The sequence below is a fragment of the Muntiacus reevesi genome, unplaced genomic scaffold, assembly GCF_963930625.1.
Source record: "Muntiacus reevesi unplaced genomic scaffold, mMunRee1.1 SCAFFOLD_127, whole genome shotgun sequence".
NCBI lineage: Eukaryota > Metazoa > Chordata > Mammalia > Artiodactyla > Cervidae > Muntiacus > Muntiacus reevesi.
In genome coordinates this window covers 148,121-167,761 of record NW_027078012.1, presented here as the reverse complement: position 1 = coordinate 167,761, position 19,641 = coordinate 148,121, and positions in this window count along the sequence as shown.

The window sequence follows — 19,641 nt, the reverse complement described above, 5'->3', positions numbered from 1 at the left end:
GGGCAGGTTCCAGCATGTGCCCTGCCCCAGGCCAGCCTTGCCTAGACCTTCCTGGCCTCCGGGGCGTACTGTCCCACGAAGGTGCAGGCGGCAGGGCGTGTGTCCAGACATGCTCAGGGACCTCCCCAGGCTCATTCCATTAGCGCCTTTTCCCTGGTGCCTATGCCTCATTTGAGTCCTACTAGGAGTGGAGGTTTCTGGCAAGGGCTCTATCCACACTGCAAGGGCCTGGAGCCTGGACGGCTTGGTCAGAGGGAAGAGGCCCGCTAACCATTGGCCCTTTGGGGGTCAATGCCCAAGGCCTCTTTGACCCAGGAGCCTCAGGGCAGCAGGGAGAGCAAGTGGCCCACTGTGCCCCTAGGTCGGCCCTGCCCCTTCAAACACAGGCGCTGCTGCTGGGCTTGCCCAGGAGCTGCCTAACAGACTGTGGCTCACCCGAGCTCTCTGACGGTGCAGAGGGCCAGAAGAGCCGTGTGCATGTGGTTCTGCCTTGGCCTGGGTGTGTGGAGCCCCTAGCTTTCTAGGGGCTAGCTTTCTCCCAGGTTCAGGGGCAATGACCTGAGGGAGGATCACCCTGAAGCGCTTTTCTCCCAGGCTTCGGAGCAGAGTGCGCGGCTTGCGGGAAACGCAGGCGTCCCTCGGTGAGGGAGAGGCAACCATGCGGCGAGAGTGCTTGCAAACCAGCTGTTGGAGGTTGCCGGTGAGGTCTTCCAGCGGCACAGTGCTGGTTCTGCTCAGAGGACCCACAGGCCATGGGCAGGTCCCAGCAAGGACCCTGCACCAGGTCAGCCTTGACCAGACATTCCTGGCCTCTGGGGGTACTGCCCCACAAAGGGGCAGGTGGCGGGCAGTGTGTCCAGACATGCCGAGGCGCCTCCCCAGTCTAATTCCATTCGCGCCTTTCCCATGCTTCATAGGCCACATTTGAGGCCTACTTGGAGGGGAGGTTTCTGGCATGGCCTCTCTCCAACTGCAACGGACTGGAGCCCGGATGGCGTGTTCAGAGTGAAGAGGCCAGCAAGTGAGTTGATGTCCAAGGCCTCTTTGTCCCAGCAGCCTCAGGGCAGCAGGGTGAGCAAGTGACCAACTGTGCCCCTAGGTCAGCCCTGCCCCTTCACACACAGGCACTCCTGCTGGGCTTGCCCAGGAGCTACCTGACAGACTCTTGCTCACCCGAGCTCTCTGACGGAACAGAGGGCCGGAAGAGACGTGTGCATGTGGTTCTGCCTTGGCCTGTGTGTGTGGAGCCCCTAGCTGTCTCCCAGGCTCATGGGCAAAGGCCTGAGATGGGACCACACAAGCGCTTTTCTCCCAGGCATGGGAGCAGAGTGCGCGGCTTGCGGGAAACGTGGGCCTCCGTCGGTGAGGGAGAGGCAGCCAGCCTGCGAGAGTGCTTGCAAACCAGCCTTTGGAGGCTGCTGGTGACGTCTTCCAACGGCACAGTGTTGTTTCTGCTCAGAGGCCCCACAGGACAGGGGCAGGCCCCAGCAAGGACCCTGCCCCAGAACGGCCTTGACGAGACCTGCCTGGCCTCTGGGTGTACTGCCCCACGAAGAGGCAGGCTGCAGGGAGTGTCTCCAGACATGCCCAGGCGCCTCCCCAGTCTCATTCCCTGAGCACCTTTCCCATGATACCTAGGCCTCATTTGAGGCCTACTTGGAGGGGAGGATTCTGGCAGGGCCTCTCTCCACACTGCAAGGGACTGGAGCCCGGACGGCCTCATCAGAGGGAAGAGGCCAGCAATGGGGTCGATGTCCAAGGCCTCTTTGGCCAAGCAGCCTCAGGGCAGCAGGGTGAGCAAGTGGCCGTCACTTCCCCCAGGTCGGCCCTGCCCCATCACACACAGGCGCTGTTGCTGGGCTTGCCCAGGCACTGACTGACACACTCTGGCTCACCCGAGCTCTCTGACGGTGCAAGGGGCAGGAAGAGACGTGTTCATGTGGTTCTGCCTCGGCCTGGGTGTGTGGATCCCCAGTCGTCCCCAAGGCAATTGGCCAAGAACCTGAGAGCAGATGAACCCGATGCGCTATTGTCGTGGGCTTGGGAGCAGAGTGCGTGGCTTGCGGGAAATGCGGGTCTCCCTCGGATAGTGTGATTGCAAACTGGCCTTTGGAGGCAGCCGGGGAGGTCTTCCAGTGCCAGAGTGCTAGAATTGCTCTGTGGCCCCACAGGCCTGGGGCAGGTCCCAGCATGGATCCTGCTCCAGACCAGATTGGCCCAGACCTTCCTGGCCTCTGGGGGGTACTGCCCCATGAAGGAGCAGGCTGTGGGGTGTGTGTCCATACATGCCCAGGCGTCTCCCCAGGCTCATTTTATTAGCGCCTTTTCCCTGGTGCCTAGGTCTCATTTGAGGCCTACTTGCAGGGGAGGTTTCTGGCACGGGCTCTCTCCACACTGCAAGGGTCTGGAGGACGGATGGCCTGGTCAGAGGAAAGAGGCCAGGAAGGGGGTCGATGCCCAAGGCCTCTTGGTCCCAGCAGCCTCAGGGCAGCAGGGTAAGCAAGTGGCCCACTGTGCCCCTAGGTCGGCCCTACCCCTTCACACACAGGCTCTGCTGTTGGGCTTGTCCAGGAGCTGCCTGACAGACTCTGGCTCACCTGAGCTCTCTGATAGTGCAGGGGGCAGGAAGACTCGTGTGCATGTGGTTCTGCCTTGGCCTGGGAGTGTGGAGCCCCTAGCTGGCCCCCAGGCTCAATGGAAAGGGCCCTGAGAGAGGACCACCCTGAAGCGCTTTTCTCCCGGGCTTGGGAGCAGAGTGCCCAGCTTGCGGGAAGTGCGGGCCTCCTTTGGGAAGGGTGCTTGCAAACCGGCCTTTGGAGGCAGCCGGGGAGGTCTTCCAGCAGCAGAGTCCTGGCTCTGGTCAGAGGCCCCACAGGCCACGGGCAGGTTCCAGCATGTGCCCTGCCCCAGGCCAGCCTTGCCTAGACCTTCCTGGCCTCCGGGGCGTACTGTCCCACGAAGGTGCAGGCGGCAGGGCGTGTGTCCAGACATGCTCAGGGACCTCCCCAGGCTCATTCCATTAGCGCCTTTTCCCTGGTGCCTATGCCTCATTTGAGTCCTACTAGGAGTGGAGGTTTCTGGCAAGGGCTCTATCCACACTGCAAGGGCCTGGAGCCTGGACGGCTTGGTCAGAGGGAAGAGGCCCGCTAACCATTGGCCCTTTGGGGGTCAATGCCCAAGGCCTCTTTGACCCAGGAGCCTCAGGGCAGCAGGGAGAGCAAGTGGCCCACTGTGCCCCTAGGTCGGCCCTGCCCCTTCAAACACAGGCGCTGCTGCTGGGCTTGCCCAGGAGCTGCCTAACAGACTGTGGCTCACCCGAGCTCTCTGACGGTGCAGAGGGCCAGAAGAGCCGTGTGCATGTGGTTCTGCCTTGGCCTGGGTGTGTGGAGCCCCTAGCTTTCTAGGGGCTAGCTTTCTCCCAGGTTCAGGGGCAATGACCTGAGGGAGGATCACCCTGAAGCGCTTTTCTCCCAGGCTTCGGAGCAGAGTGCGCGGCTTGCGGGAAACGCAGGCGTCCCTCGGTGAGGGAGAGGCAACCATGCGGCGAGAGTGCTTGCAAACCAGCTGTTGGAGGTTGCCGGTGAGGTCTTCCAGCGGCACAGTGCTGGTTCTGCTCAGAGGACCCACAGGCCATGGGCAGGTCCCAGCAAGGACCCTGCACCAGGTCAGCCTTGACCAGACATTCCTGGCCTCTGGGGGTACTGCCCCACAAAGGGGCAGGTGGCGGGCAGTGTGTCCAGACATGCCGAGGCGCCTCCCCAGTCTAATTCCATTCGCGCCTTTCCCATGCTTCATAGGCCACATTTGAGGCCTACTTGGAGGGGAGGTTTCTGGCATGGCCTCTCTCCAACTGCAACGGACTGGAGCCCGGATGGCGTGTTCAGAGTGAAGAGGCCAGCAAGTGAGTTGATGTCCAAGGCCTCTTTGTCCCAGCAGCCTCAGGGCAGCAGGGTGAGCAAGTGACCAACTGTGCCCCTAGGTCAGCCCTGCCCCTTCACACACAGGCACTCCTGCTGGGCTTGCCCAGGAGCTACCTGACAGACTCTTGCTCACCCGAGCTCTCTGACAGAACAGAGGGCCGGAAGAGACGTGTGCATGTGGTTCTGCCTTGGCCTGTGTGTGTGGAGCCCCTAGCTGTCTCCCAGGCTCATGGGCAAAGGCCTGAGATGGGACCACACAAGCGCTTTTCTCCCAGGCATGGGAGCAGAGTGCGCGGCTTGCGGGAAACGTGGGCCTCCGTCGGTGAGGGAGAGGCAGCCAGCCTGCGAGAGTGCTTGCAAACCAGCCTTTGGAGGCTGCTGGTGACGTCTTCCAACGGCACAGTGTTGTTTCTGCTCAGAGGCCCCACAGGACAGGGGCAGGCCCCAGCAAGGACCCTGCCCCAGAACGGCCTTGACGAGACCTGCCTGGCCTCTGGGTGTACTGCCCCACGAAGAGGCAGGCTGCAGGGAGTGTCTCCAGACATGCCCAGGCGCCTCCCCAGTCTCATTCCCTGAGCACCTTTCCCATGATACCTAGGCCTCATTTGAGGCCTACTTGGAGGGGAGGATTCTGGCAGGGCCTCTCTCCACACTGCAAGGGACTGGAGCCCGGACGGCCTCATCAGAGGGAAGAGGCCAGCAATGGGGTCGATGTCCAAGGCCTCTTTGGCCAAGCAGCCTCAGGGCAGCAGGGTGAGCAAGTGGCCGTCACTTCCCCCAGGTCGGCCCTGCCCCATCACACACAGGCGCTGTTGCTGGGCTTGCCCAGGCACTGACTGACACACTCTGGCTCACCCGAGCTCTCTGACGGTGCAAGGGGCAGGAAGAGACGTGTTCATGTGGTTCTGCCTCGGCCTGGGTGTGTGGATCCCCAGTCGTCCCCAAGGCAATTGGCCAAGAACCTGAGAGCAGATGAACCCGATGCGCTATTGTCGTGGGCTTGGGAGCAGAGTGCGTGGCTTGCGGGAAATGCGGGTCTCCCTCGGATAGTGTGATTGCAAACTGGCCTTTGGAGGCAGCCGGGGAGGTCTTCCAGTGCCAGAGTGCTAGAATTGCTCTGTGGCCCCACAGGCCTGGGGCAGGTCCCAGCATGGATCCTGCTCCAGACCAGATTGGCCCAGACCTTCCTGGCCTCTGGGGGGTACTGCCCCATGAAGGAGCAGGCTGTGGGGTGTGTGTCCATACATGCCCAGGCGTCTCCCCAGGCTCATTTTATTAGCGCCTTTTCCCTGGTGCCTAGGTCTCATTTGAGGCCTACTTGCAGGGGAGGTTTCTGGCACGGGCTCTCTCCACACTGCAAGGGTCTGGAGGACGGATGGCCTGGTCAGAGGAAAGAGGCCAGGAAGGGGGTCGATGCCCAAGGCCTCTTGGTCCCAGCAGCCTCAGGGCAGCAGGGTAAGCAAGTGGCCCACTGTGCCCCTAGGTCGGCCCTACCCCTTCACACACAGGCTCTGCTGTTGGGCTTGTCCAGGAGCTGCCTGACAGACTCTGGCTCACCTGAGCTCTCTGATAGTGCAGGGGGCAGGAAGACTCGTGTGCATGTGGTTCTGCCTTGGCCTGGGAGTGTGGAGCCCCTAGCTGGCCCCCAGGCTCAATGGAAAGGGCCCTGAGAGAGGACCACCCTGAAGCGCTTTTCTCCCGGGCTTGGGAGCAGAGTGCCCAGCTTGCGGGAAGTGCGGGCCTCCTTTGGGAAGGGTGCTTGCAAACCGGCCTTTGGAGGCAGCCGGGGAGGTCTTCCAGCAGCAGAGTCCTGGCTCTGGTCAGAGGCCCCACAGGCCACGGGCAGGTTCCAGCATGTGCCCTGCCCCAGGCCAGCCTTGCCTAGACCTTCCTGGCCTCCGGGGCGTACTGTCCCACGAAGGTGCAGGCGGCAGGGCGTGTGTCCAGACATGCTCAGGGACCTCCCCAGGCTCATTCCATTAGCGCCTTTTCCCTGGTGCCTATGCCTCATTTGAGTCCTACTAGGAGTGGAGGTTTCTGGCAAGGGCTCTATCCACACTGCAAGGGCCTGGAGCCTGGACGGCTTGGTCAGAGGGAAGAGGCCCGCTAACCATTGGCCCTTTGGGGGTCAATGCCCAAGGCCTCTTTGACCCAGGAGCCTCAGGGCAGCAGGGAGAGCAAGTGGCCCACTGTGCCCCTAGGTCGGCCCTGCCCCTTCAAACACAGGCGCTGCTGCTGGGCTTGCCCAGGAGCTGCCTAAGAGACTGTGGCTCACCCGAGCTCTCTGACGGTGCAGAGGGCCAGAAGAGCCGTGTGCATGTGGTTCTGCCTTGGCCTGGGTGTGTGGAGCCCCTAGCTTTCTAGGGGCTAGCTTTCTCCCAGGTTCAGGGGCAATGACCTGAGGGAGGATCACCCTGAAGCGCTTTTCTCCCAGGCTTCGGAGCAGAGTGCGCGGCTTGCGGGAAACGCAGGCGTCCCTCGGTGAGGGAGAGGCAACCATGCGGCGAGAGTGCTTGCAAACCAGCTGTTGGAGGTTGCCGGTGAGGTCTTCCAGCGGCACAGTGCTGGTTCTGCTCAGAGGACCCACAGGCCATGGGCAGGTCCCAGCAAGGACCCTGCACCAGGTCAGCCTTGACCAGACATTCCTGGCCTCTGGGGGTACTGCCCCACAAAGGGGCAGGTGGCGGGCAGTGTGTCCAGACATGCCGAGGCGCCTCCCCAGTCTAATTCCATTCGCGCCTTTCCCATGCTTCATAGGCCACATTTGAGGCCTACTTGGAGGGGAGGTTTCTGGCATGGCCTCTCTCCAACTGCAACGGACTGGAGCCCGGATGGCGTGTTCAGAGTGAAGAGGCCAGCAAGTGAGTTGATGTCCAAGGCCTCTTTGTCCCAGCAGCCTCAGGGCAGCAGGGTGAGCAAGTGACCAACTGTGCCCCTAGGTCAGCCCTGCCCCTTCACACACAGGCACTCCTGCTGGGCTTGCCCAGGAGCTACCTGACAGACTCTTGCTCACCCGAGCTCTCTGACGGAACAGAGGGCCGGAAGAGACGTGTGCATGTGGTTCTGCCTTGGCCTGTGTGTGTGGAGCCCCTAGCTGTCTCCCAGGCTCATGGGCAAAGGCCTGAGATGGGACCACACAAGCGCTTTTCTCCCAGGCATGGGAGCAGAGTGCGCGGCTTGCGGGAAACGTGGGCCTCCGTCGGTGAGGGAGAGGCAGCCAGCCTGCGAGAGTGCTTGCAAACCAGCCTTTGGAGGCTGCTGGTGACGTCTTCCAACGGCACAGTGTTGTTTCTGCTCAGAGGCCCCACAGGACAGGGGCAGGCCCCAGCAAGGACCCTGCCCCAGAACGGCCTTGACGAGACCTGCCTGGCCTCTGGGTGTACTGCCCCACGAAGAGGCAGGCTGCAGGGAGTGTCTCCAGACATGCCCAGGCGCCTCCCCAGTCTCATTCCCTGAGCACCTTTCCCATGATACCTAGGCCTCATTTGAGGCCTACTTGGAGGGGAGGATTCTGGCAGGGCCTCTCTCCACACTGCAAGGGACTGGAGCCCGGACGGCCTCATCAGAGGGAAGAGGCCAGCAATGGGGTCGATGTCCAAGGCCTCTTTGGCCAAGCAGCCTCAGGGCAGCAGGGTGAGCAAGTGGCCGTCACTTCCCCCAGGTCGGCCCTGCCCCATCACACACAGGCGCTGTTGCTGGGCTTGCCCAGGCACTGACTGACACACTCTGGCTCACCCGAGCTCTCTGACGGTGCAAGGGGCAGGAAGAGACGTGTTCATGTGGTTCTGCCTTGGCCTGGGTGTGTGGATCCCCAGTCGTCCCCAAGGCAATTGGCCAAGAACCTGAGAGCAGATGAACCCGATGCGCTATTGTCGTGGGCTTGGGAGCAGAGTGCGTGGCTTGCGGGAAATGCGGGTCTCCCTCGGATAGTGTGATTGCAAACTGGCCTTTGGAGGCAGCCGGGGAGGTCTTCCAGTGCCAGAGTGCTAGAATTGCTCTGTGGCCCCACAGGCCTGGGGCAGGTCCCAGCATGGATCCTGCTCCAGACCAGATTGGCCCAGACCTTCCTGGCCTCTGGGGGGTACTGCCCCATGAAGGAGCAGGCTGTGGGGTGTGTGTCCATACATGCCCAGGCGTCTCCCCAGGCTCATTTTATTAGCGCCTTTTCCCTGGTGCCTAGGTCTCATTTGAGGCCTACTTGCAGGGGAGGTTTCTGGCACGGGCTCTCTCCACACTGCAAGGGTCTGGAGGACGGATGGCCTGGTCAGAGGAAAGAGGCCAGGAAGGGGGTCGATGCCCAAGGCCTCTTGGTCCCAGCAGCCTCAGGGCAGCAGGGTAAGCAAGTGGCCCACTGTGCCCCTAGGTCGGCCCTACCCCTTCACACACAGGCTCTGCTGTTGGGCTTGTCCAGGAGCTGCCTGACAGACTCTGGCTCACCTGAGCTCTCTGATAGTGCAGGGGGCAGGAAGACTCGTGTGCATGTGGTTCTGCCTTGGCCTGGGAGTGTGGAGCCCCTAGCTGGCCCCCAGGCTCAATGGAAAGGGCCCTGAGAGAGGACCACCCTGAAGCGCTTTTCTCCCGGGCTTGGGAGCAGAGTGCCCAGCTTGCGGGAAGTGCGGGCCTCCTTTGGGAAGGGTGCTTGCAAACCGGCCTTTGGAGGCAGCCGGGGAGGTCTTCCAGCAGCAGAGTCCTGGCTCTGGTCAGAGGCCCCACAGGCCACGGGCAGGTTCCAGCATGTGCCCTGCCCCAGGCCAGCCTTGCCTAGACCTTCCTGGCCTCCGGGGCGTACTGTCCCACGAAGGTGCAGGCGGCAGGGCGTGTGTCCAGACATGCTCAGGGACCTCCCCAGGCTCATTCCATTAGCGCCTTTTCCCTGGTGCCTATGCCTCATTTGAGTCCTACTAGGAGTGGAGGTTTCTGGCAAGGGCTCTATCCACACTGCAAGGGCCTGGAGCCTGGACGGCTTGGTCAGAGGGAAGAGGCCCGCTAACCATTGGCCCTTTGGGGGTCAATGCCCAAGGCCTCTTTGACCCAGGAGCCTCAGGGCAGCAGGGAGAGCAAGTGGCCCACTGTGCCCCTAGGTCGGCCCTGCCCCTTCAAACACAGGCGCTGCTGCTGGGCTTGCCCAGGAGCTGCCTAACAGACTGTGGCTCACCCGAGCTCTCTGACGGTGCAGAGGGCCAGAAGAGCCGTGTGCATGTGGTTCTGCCTTGGCCTGGGTGTGTGGAGCCCCTAGCTTTCTAGGGGCTAGCTTTCTCCCAGGTTCAGGGGCAATGACCTGAGGGAGGATCACCCTGAAGCGCTTTTCTCCCAGGCTTCGGAGCAGAGTGCGCGGCTTGCGGGAAACGCAGGCGTCCCTCGGTGAGGGAGAGGCAACCATGCGGCGAGAGTGCTTGCAAACCAGCTGTTGGAGGTTGCCGGTGAGGTCTTCCAGCGGCACAGTGCTGGTTCTGCTCAGAGGACCCACAGGCCATGGGCAGGTCTCAGCAAGGACCCTGCACCAGGTCAGCCTTGACCAGACATTCCTGGCCTCTGGGGGTACTGCCCCACAAAGGGGCAGGTGGCGGGCAGTGTGTCCAGACATGCCGAGGCGCCTCCCCAGTCTAATTCCATTCGCGCCTTTCCCATGCTTCATAGGCCACATTTGAGGCCTACTTGGAAGGGAGGTTTCTGGCATGGCCTCTCTCCAACTGCAACGGACTGGAGCCCGGATGGCGTGTTCAGAGTGAAGAGGCCAGCAAGTGAGTTGATGTCCAAGGCCTCTTTGTCCCAGCAGCCTCAGGGCAGCAGGGTGAGCAAGTGACCAACTGTGCCCCTAGGTCAGCCCTGCCCCTTCACACACAGGCACTCCTGCTGGGCTTGCCCAGGAGCTACCTGACAGACTCTTGCTCACCCGAGCTCTCTGACGGAACAGAGGGCCGGAAGAGACGTGTGCATGTGGTTCTGCCTTGGCCTGTGTGTGTGGAGCCCCTAGCTGTCTCCCAGGCTCATGGGCAAAGGCCTGAGATGGGACCACACAAGCGCTTTTCTCCCAGGCATGGGAGCAGAGTGCGCGGCTTGCGGGAAACGTGGGCCTCCGTCGGTGAGGGAGAGGCAGCCAGCCTGCGAGAGTGCTTGCAAACCAGCCTTTGGAGGCTGCTGGTGACGTCTTCCAACGGCACAGTGTTGTTTCTGCTCAGAGGCCCCACAGGACAGGGGCAGGCCCCAGCAAGGACCCTGCCCCAGAACGGCCTTGACGAGACCTGCCTGGCCTCTGGGTGTACTGCCCCACGAAGAGGCAGGCTGCAGGGAGTGTCTCCAGACATGCCCAGGCGCCTCCCCAGTCTCATTCCCTGAGCACCTTTCCCATGATACCTAGGCCTCATTTGAGGCCTACTTGGAGGGGAGGATTCTGGCAGGGCCTCTCTCCACACTGCAAGGGACTGGAGCCCGGACGGCCTCATCAGAGGGAAGAGGCCAGCAATGGGGTCGATGTCCAAGGCCTCTTTGGCCAAGCAGCCTCAGGGCAGCAGGGTGAGCAAGTGGCCGTCACTTCCCCCAGGTCGGCCCTGCCCCATCACACACAGGCGCTGTTGCTGGGCTTGCCCAGGCACTGACTGACACACTCTGGCTCACCCGAGCTCTCTGACGGTGCAAGGGGCAGGAAGAGACGTGTTCATGTGGTTCTGCCTCGGCCTGGGTGTGTGGATCCCCAGTCGTCCCCAAGGCAATTGGCCAAGAACCTGAGAGCAGATGAACCCGATGCGCTATTGTCGTGGGCTTGGGAGCAGAGTGCGTGGCTTGCGGGAAATGCGGGTCTCCCTCGGATAGTGTGATTGCAAACTGGCCTTTGGAGGCAGCCGGGGAGGTCTTCCAGTGCCAGAGTGCTAGAATTGCTCTGTGGCCCCACAGGCCTGGGGCAGGTCCCAGCATGGATCCTGCTCCAGACCAGATTGGCCCAGACCTTCCTGGCCTCTGGGGGGTACTGCCCCATGAAGGAGCAGGCTGTGGGGTGTGTGTCCATACATGCCCAGGCGTCTCCCCAGGCTCATTTTATTAGCGCCTTTTCCCTGGTGCCTAGGTCTCATTTGAGGCCTACTTGCAGGGGAGGTTTCTGGCACGGGCTCTCTCCACACTGCAAGGGTCTGGAGGACGGATGGCCTGGTCAGAGGAAAGAGGCCAGGAAGGGGGTCGATGCCCAAGGCCTCTTGGTCCCAGCAGCCTCAGGGCAGCAGGGTAAGCAAGTGGCCCACTGTGCCCCTAGGTCGGCCCTACCCCTTCACACACAGGCTCTGCTGTTGGGCTTGTCCAGGAGCTGCCTGACAGACTCTGGCTCACCTGAGCTCTCTGATAGTGCAGGGGGCAGGAAGACTCGTGTGCATGTGGTTCTGCCTTGGCCTGGGAGTGTGGAGCCCCTAGCTGGCCCCCAGGCTCAATGGAAAGGGCCCTGAGAGAGGACCACCCTGAAGCGCTTTTCTCCCGGGCTTGGGAGCAGAGTGCCCAGCTTGCGGGAAGTGCGGGCCTCCTTTGGGAAGGGTGCTTGCAAACCGGCCTTTGGAGGCAGCCGGGGAGGTCTTCCAGCAGCAGAGTCCTGGCTCTGGTCAGAGGCCCCACAGGCCACGGGCAGGTTCCAGCATGTGCCCTGCCCCAGGCCAGCCTTGCCTAGACCTTCCTGGCCTCCGGGGCGTACTGTCCCACGAAGGTGCAGGCGGCAGGGCGTGTGTCCAGACATGCTCAGGGACCTCCCCAGGCTCATTCCATTAGCGCCTTTTCCCTGGTGCCTATGCCTCATTTGAGTCCTACTAGGAGTGGAGGTTTCTGGCAAGGGCTCTATCCACACTGCAAGGGCCTGGAGCCTGGACGGCTTGGTCAGAGGGAAGAGGCCCGCTAACCATTGGCCCTTTGGGGGTCAATGCCCAAGGCCTCTTTGACCCAGGAGCCTCAGGGCAGCAGGGAGAGCAAGTGGCCCACTGTGCCCCTAGGTCGGCCCTGCCCCTTCAAACACAGGCGCTGCTGCTGGGCTTGCCCAGGAGCTGCCTAAGAGACTGTGGCTCACCCGAGCTCTCTGACGGTGCAGAGGGCCAGAAGAGCCGTGTGCATGTGGTTCTGCCTTGGCCTGGGTGTGTGGAGCCCCTAGCTTTCTAGGGGCTAGCTTTCTCCCAGGTTCAGGGGCAATGACCTGAGGGAGGATCACCCTGAAGCGCTTTTCTCCCAGGCTTCGGAGCAGAGTGCGCGGCTTGCGGGAAACGCAGGCGTCCCTCGGTGAGGGAGAGGCAACCATGCGGCGAGAGTGCTTGCAAACCAGCTGTTGGAGGTTGCCGGTGAGGTCTTCCAGCGGCACAGTGCTGGTTCTGCTCAGAGGACCCACAGGCCATGGGCAGGTCCCAGCAAGGACCCTGCACCAGGTCAGCCTTGACCAGACATTCCTGGCCTCTGGGGGTACTGCCCCACAAAGGGGCAGGTGGCGGGCAGTGTGTCCAGACATGCCGAGGCGCCTCCCCAGTCTAATTCCATTCGCGCCTTTCCCATGCTTCATAGGCCACATTTGAGGCCTACTTGGAGGGGAGGTTTCTGGCATGGCCTCTCTCCAACTGCAACGGACTGGAGCCCGGATGGCGTGTTCAGAGTGAAGAGGCCAGCAAGTGAGTTGATGTCCAAGGCCTCTTTGTCCCAGCAGCCTCAGGGCAGCAGGGTGAGCAAGTGACCAACTGTGCCCCTAGGTCAGCCCTGCCCCTTCACACACAGGCACTCCTGCTGGGCTTGCCCAGGAGCTACCTGACAGACTCTTGCTCACCCGAGCTCTCTGACGGAACAGAGGGCCGGAAGAGACGTGTGCATGTGGTTCTGCCTTGGCCTGTGTGTGTGGAGCCCCTAGCTGTCTCCCAGGCTCATGGGCAAAGGCCTGAGATGGGACCACACAAGCGCTTTTCTCCCAGGCATGGGAGCAGAGTGCGCGGCTTGCGGGAAACGTGGGCCTCCGTCGGTGAGGGAGAGGCAGCCAGCCTGCGAGAGTGCTTGCAAACCAGCCTTTGGAGGCTGCTGGTGACGTCTTCCAACGGCACAGTGTTGTTTCTGCTCAGAGGCCCCACAGGACAGGGGCAGGCCCCAGCAAGGACCCTGCCCCAGAACGGCCTTGACGAGACCTGCCTGGCCTCTGGGTGTACTGCCCCACGAAGAGGCAGGCTGCAGGGAGTGTCTCCAGACATGCCCAGGCGCCTCCCCAGTCTCATTCCCTGAGCACCTTTCCCATGATACCTAGGCCTCATTTGAGGCCTACTTGGAGGGGAGGATTCTGGCAGGGCCTCTCTCCACACTGCAAGGGACTGGAGCCCGGACGGCCTCATCAGAGGGAAGAGGCCAGCAATGGGGTCGATGTCCAAGGCCTCTTTGGCCAAGCAGCCTCAGGGCAGCAGGGTGAGCAAGTGGCCGTCACTTCCCCCAGGTCGGCCCTGCCCCATCACACACAGGCGCTGTTGCTGGGCTTGCCCAGGCACTGACTGACACACTCTGGCTCACCCGAGCTCTCTGACGGTGCAAGGGGCAGGAAGAGACGTGTTCATGTGGTTCTGCCTTGGCCTGGGTGTGTGGATCCCCAGTCGTCCCCAAGGCAATTGGCCAAGAACCTGAGAGCAGATGAACCCGATGCGCTATTGTCGTGGGCTTGGGAGCAGAGTGCGTGGCTTGCGGGAAATGCGGGTCTCCCTCGGATAGTGTGATTGCAAACTGGCCTTTGGAGGCAGCCGGGGAGGTCTTCCAGTGCCAGAGTGCTAGAATTGCTCTGTGGCCCCACAGGCCTGGGGCAGGTCCCAGCATGGATCCTGCTCCAGACCAGATTGGCCCAGACCTTCCTGGCCTCTGGGGGGTACTGCCCCATGAAGGAGCAGGCTGTGGGGTGTGTGTCCATACATGCCCAGGCGTCTCCCCAGGCTCATTTTATTAGCGCCTTTTCCCTGGTGCCTAGGTCTCATTTGAGGCCTACTTGCAGGGGAGGTTTCTGGCACGGGCTCTCTCCACACTGCAAGGGTCTGGAGGACGGATGGCCTGGTCAGAGGAAAGAGGCCAGGAAGGGGGTCGATGCCCAAGGCCTCTTGGTCCCAGCAGCCTCAGGGCAGCAGGGTAAGCAAGTGGCCCACTGTGCCCCTAGGTCGGCCCTACCCCTTCACACACAGGCTCTGCTGTTGGGCTTGTCCAGGAGCTGCCTGACAGACTCTGGCTCACCTGAGCTCTCTGATAGTGCAGGGGGCAGGAAGACTCGTGTGCATGTGGTTCTGCCTTGGCCTGGGAGTGTGGAGCCCCTAGCTGGCCCCCAGGCTCAATGGAAAGGGCCCTGAGAGAGGACCACCCTGAAGCGCTTTTCTCCCGGGCTTGGGAGCAGAGTGCCCAGCTTGCGGGAAGTGCGGGCCTCCTTTGGGAAGGGTGCTTGCAAACCGGCCTTTGGAGGCAGCCGGGGAGGTCTTCCAGCAGCAGAGTCCTGGCTCTGGTCAGAGGCCCCACAGGCCACGGGCAGGTTCCAGCATGTGCCCTGCCCCAGGCCAGCCTTGCCTAGACCTTCCTGGCCTCCGGGGCGTACTGTCCCACGAAGGTGCAGGCGGCAGGGCGTGTGTCCAGACATGCTCAGGGACCTCCCCAGGCTCATTCCATTAGCGCCTTTTCCCTGGTGCCTATGCCTCATTTGAGTCCTACTAGGAGTGGAGGTTTCTGGCAAGGGCTCTATCCACACTGCAAGGGCCTGGAGCCTGGACGGCTTGGTCAGAGGGAAGAGGCCCGCTAACCATTGGCCCTTTGGGGGTCAATGCCCAAGGCCTCTTTGACCCAGGAGCCTCAGGGCAGCAGGGAGAGCAAGTGGCCCACTGTGCCCCTAGGTCGGCCCTGCCCCTTCAAACACAGGCGCTGCTGCTGGGCTTGCCCAGGAGCTGCCTAACAGACTGTGGCTCACCCGAGCTCTCTGACGGTGCAGAGGGCCAGAAGAGCCGTGTGCATGTGGTTCTGCCTTGGCCTGGGTGTGTGGAGCCCCTAGCTTTCTAGGGGCTAGCTTTCTCCCAGGTTCAGGGGCAATGACCTGAGGGAGGATCACCCTGAAGCGCTTTTCTCCCAGGCTTCGGAGCAGAGTGCGCGGCTTGCGGGAAACGCAGGCGTCCCTCGGTGAGGGAGAGGCAACCATGCGGCGAGAGTGCTTGCAAACCAGCTGTTGGAGGTTGCCGGTGAGGTCTTCCAGCGGCACAGTGCTGGTTCTGCTCAGAGGACCCACAGGCCATGGGCAGGTCTCAGCAAGGACCCTGCACCAGGTCAGCCTTGACCAGACATTCCTGGCCTCTGGGGGTACTGCCCCACAAAGGGGCAGGTGGCGGGCAGTGTGTCCAGACATGCCGAGGCGCCTCCCCAGTCTAATTCCATTCGCGCCTTTCCCATGCTTCATAGGCCACATTTGAGGCCTACTTGGAAGGGAGGTTTCTGGCATGGCCTCTCTCCAACTGCAACGGACTGGAGCCCGGATGGCGTGTTCAGAGTGAAGAGGCCAGCAAGTGAGTTGATGTCCAAGGCCTCTTTGTCCCAGCAGCCTCAGGGCAGCAGGGTGAGCAAGTGACCAACTGTGCCCCTAGGTCAGCCCTGCCCCTTCACACACAGGCACTCCTGCTGGGCTTGCCCAGGAGCTACCTGACAGACTCTTGCTCACCCGAGCTCTCTGACGGAACAGAGGGCCGGAAGAGACGTGTGCATGTGGTTCTGCCTTGGCCTGTGTGTGTGGAGCCCCTAGCTGTCTCCCAGGCTCATGGGCAAAGGCCTGAGATGGGACCACACAAGCGCTTTTCTCCCAGGCATGGGAGCAGAGTGCGCGGCTTGCGGGAAATGTGGGCCTCCGTCGGTGAGGGAGAGGCAGCCAGCCTGCGAGAGTGCTTGCAAACCAGCCTTTGGAGGCTGCTGGTGACGTCTTCCAACGGCACAGTGTTGTTTCTGCTCAGAGGCCCCACAGGACAGGGGCAGGCCCCAGCAAGGACCCTGCCCCAGAACGGCCTTGACGAGACCTGCCTGGCCTCTGGGTGTACTGCCCCACGAAGAGGCAGGCTGCAGGGAGTGTCTCCAGACATGCCCAGGCGCCTCCCCAGTCTCATTCCCTGAGCACCTTTCCCATGATACCTAGGCCTCATTTGAGGCCTACTTGGAGGGGAGGATTCTGGCAGGGCCTCTCTCCACACTGCAAGGGACTGGAGCCCGGACGGCCTCATCAGAGGGAAGAGGCCAGCAATGGGGTCGATGTCCAAGGCCTCTTTGGCCAAGCAGCCTCAGGGCAGCAGGGTGAGCAAGTGGCCGTCACTTCCCCCAGGTCGGCCCTGCCCCATCACACACAGGCGCTGTTGCTGGGCTTGCCCAGGCACTGACTGACACACTCTGGCTCACCCGAGCTCTCTGACGGTGCAAGGGGCAGGAAGAGACGTGTTCATGTGGTTCTGCCTCGGCCTGGGTGTGTGGATCCCCAGTCGTCCCCAAGGCAATTGGCCAAGAAGCTGAGAGCAGATGAACCCGATGCGCTATTGTCGTGGGCTTGGGAGCAGAGTGCGTGGCTTGCGGGAAATGCGGGTCTCCCTCGGATAGTGTGATTGCAAACTGGCCTTTGGAGGCAGCCGGGGAGGTCTTCCAGTGCCAGAGTGCTAGAATTGCTCTGTGGCCCCACAGGCCTGGGGCAGGTCCCAGCATGGATCCTGCTCCAGACCAGATTGGCCCAGACCTTCCTGGCCTCTGGGGGGTACTGCCCCATGAAGGAGCAGGCTGTGGGGTGTGTGTCCATACATGCCCAGGCGTCTCCCCAGGCTCATTTTATTAGCGCCTTTTCCCTGGTGCCTAGGTCTCATTTGAGGCCTACTTGCAGGGGAGGTTTCTGGCACGGGCTCTCTCCACACTGCAAGGGTCTGGAGGACGGATGGCCTGGTCAGAGGAAAGAGGCCAGGAAGGGGGTCGATGCCCAAGGCCTCTTGGTCCCAGCAGCCTCAGGGCAGCAGGGTAAGCAAGTGGCCCACTGTGCCCCTAGGTCGGCCCTACCCCTTCACACACAGGCTCTGCTGTTGGGCTTGTCCAGGAGCTGCCTGACAGACTCTGGCTCACCTGAGCTCTCTGATAGTGCAGGGGGCAGGAAGACTCGTGTGCATGTGGTTCTGCCTTGGCCTGGGAGTGTGGAGCCCCTAGCTGGCCCCCAGGCTCAATGGAAAGGGCCCTGAGAGAGGACCACCCTGAAGCGCTTTTCTCCCGGGCTTGGGAGCAGAGTGCCCAGCTTGCGGGAAGTGCGGGCCTCCTTTGGGAAGGGTGCTTGCAAACCGGCCTTTGGAGGCAGCCGGGGAGGTCTTCCAGCAGCAGAGTCCTGGCTCTGGTCAGAGGCCCCACAGGCCACGGGCAGGTTCCAGCATGTGCCCTGCCCCAGGCCAGCCTTGCCTAGACCTTCCTGGCCTCCGGGGCGTACTGTCCCACGAAGGTGCAGGCGGCAGGGCGTGTGTCCAGACATGCTCAGGGACCTCCCCAGGCTCATTCCATTAGCGCCTTTTCCCTGGTGCCTATGCCTCATTTGAGTCCTACTAGGAGTGGAGGTTTCTGGCAAGGGCTCTATCCACACTGCAAGGGCCTGGAGCCTGGACGGCTTGGTCAGAGGGAAGAGGCCCGCTAACCATTGGCCCTTTGGGGGTCAATGCCCAAGGCCTCTTTGACCCAGGAGCCTCAGGGCAGCAGGGAGAGCAAGTGGCCCACTGTGCCCCTAGGTCGGCCCTGCCCCTTCAAACACAGGCGCTGCTGCTGGGCTTGCCCAGGAGCTGCCTAAGAGACTGTGGCTCACCCGAGCTCTCTGACGGTGCAGAGGGCCAGAAGAGCCGTGTGCATGTGGTTCTGCCTTGGCCTGGGTGTGTGGAGCCCCTAGCTTTCTAGGGGCTAGCTTTCTCCCAGGTTCAGGGGCAATGACCTGAGGGAGGATCACCCTGAAGCGCTTTTCTCCCAGGCTTCGGAGCAGAGTGCGCGGCTTGCGGGAAACGCAGGCGTCCCTCGGTGAGGGAGAGGCAACCATGCGGCGAGAGTGCTTGCAAACCAGCTGTTGGAGGTTGCCGGTGAGGTCTTCCAGCGGCACAGTGCTGGTTCTGCTCAGAGGACCCACAGGCCATGGGCAGGTCCCAGCAAGGACCCTGCACCAGGTCAGCCTTGACCAGACATTCCTGGCCTCTGGGGGTACTGCCCCACAAAGGGGCAGGTGGCGGGCAGTGTGTCCAGACATGCCGAGGCGCCTCCCCAGTCTAATTCCATTCGCGCCTTTCCCATGCTTCATAGGCCACATTTGAGGCCTACTTGGAGGGGAGGTTTCTGGCATGGCCTCTCTCCAACTGCAACGGACTGGAGCCCGGATGGCGTGTTCAGAGTGAAGAGGCCAGCAAGTGAGTTGATGTCCAAGGCCTCTTTGTCCCAGCAGCCTCAGGGCAGCAGGGTGAGCAAGTGACCAACTGTGCCCCTAGGTCAGCCCTGCCCCTTCACACACAGGCACTCCTGCTGGGCTTGCCCAGGAGCTACCTGACAGACTCTTGCTCACCCGAGTTCTCTGACGGTATAGAGGGCCGGAAGAGGCATGTGCATGTGGTTCTGCCTCTGCCTGGGTGTGTGGATCCCCTACTTGTCCCCAAGGCAATTGGCCAAGGGCCTGAGACCAGACGAACCCGATGCGCTATTGTCCCGGGCTTGGGAGCAGAGGGCGTGGCTTGCGGGAAATGCGGGTCTCCCTCGGGTAGAGTGCTTGCAAACTGGCCTTTGGAGGCAGCCCGGGAGGTCTTCCAGCGCCAGAGTGCTGGATTTGCTCTGTGGCCCCACAGGCCTGAGGAAGGTCCCAGAATGGATACTGCTCCAGACCAGCCTTGCTCAGACCTTCCTGGCCTCCGGGGTTACTGCCCCATGAAGGAGCAAGCTGTGGGGTGTTTGTCCATACATGCCCAGGCGCCTCCACAGACTCTTTCAATTAGCGCCTTTTCCTGGTGCCTAGGCCTCATTTGAGGCCTACTTGGGGGGGAGGTTTCTGGCAGGGGCTCTCTCCACACTTCAAGGGTCTGGAGCACGGATGGCCTGGTCAGAGGGAAGAGGCCAGCAAGGGAGTCGATGCCCAAGGCCTCTTTGTCCCAACAGCCTCAGGGCAGCAGGAAGAGCAAGTGGCCCACTGTGCCCCTAGGTCGGCCCTGCCACATCACACACAGGCGCTGCTACTGGGCTTGCCCAGGAGCTGCCTGAAAGACTGCTCACCCAAGCTCTCTGACGGTGCAGGGGGCAGGAAAAGACATGTGCATGTGGTTCTGCCTTGGCCTGGGAGTGTGGAGCTCCTAGCTGGCCCCAGGCTCAGGGGCAATGGCCCTGAGAGCACCACCTCGAAGCGCTTTTCTCCCGGGCTTAGGAGCAGAGTGCACAGCTTCTGGGGAATGCGGGCGTCTCTCGGGGAGAGTGCTTGCAAACTGGCCTTTGGAGGCAGCCGGGGAGGTCTTCCAGCGGCAGAGTCCTGGTTCTGCTCAAAAGCCCCACAGGACACGGGCCGGTTCCAGCATGGATCCTGCCCCAGGTCAACCTTGTCCAGACCTTCCTGGCCTCCGGGGGAACTGCCCCACGAAGGGGCAGGCTGCAGGGAGTGTGTCCATACATGCCCAGTCGCCTCCACAGACTCATTCCATTAGCGTCTTTTCCTTGGTGCCTAGGCCTCATTTGAGGCCTACTTGGAGGGGGGGTTTCTGGCAGGGGCTCT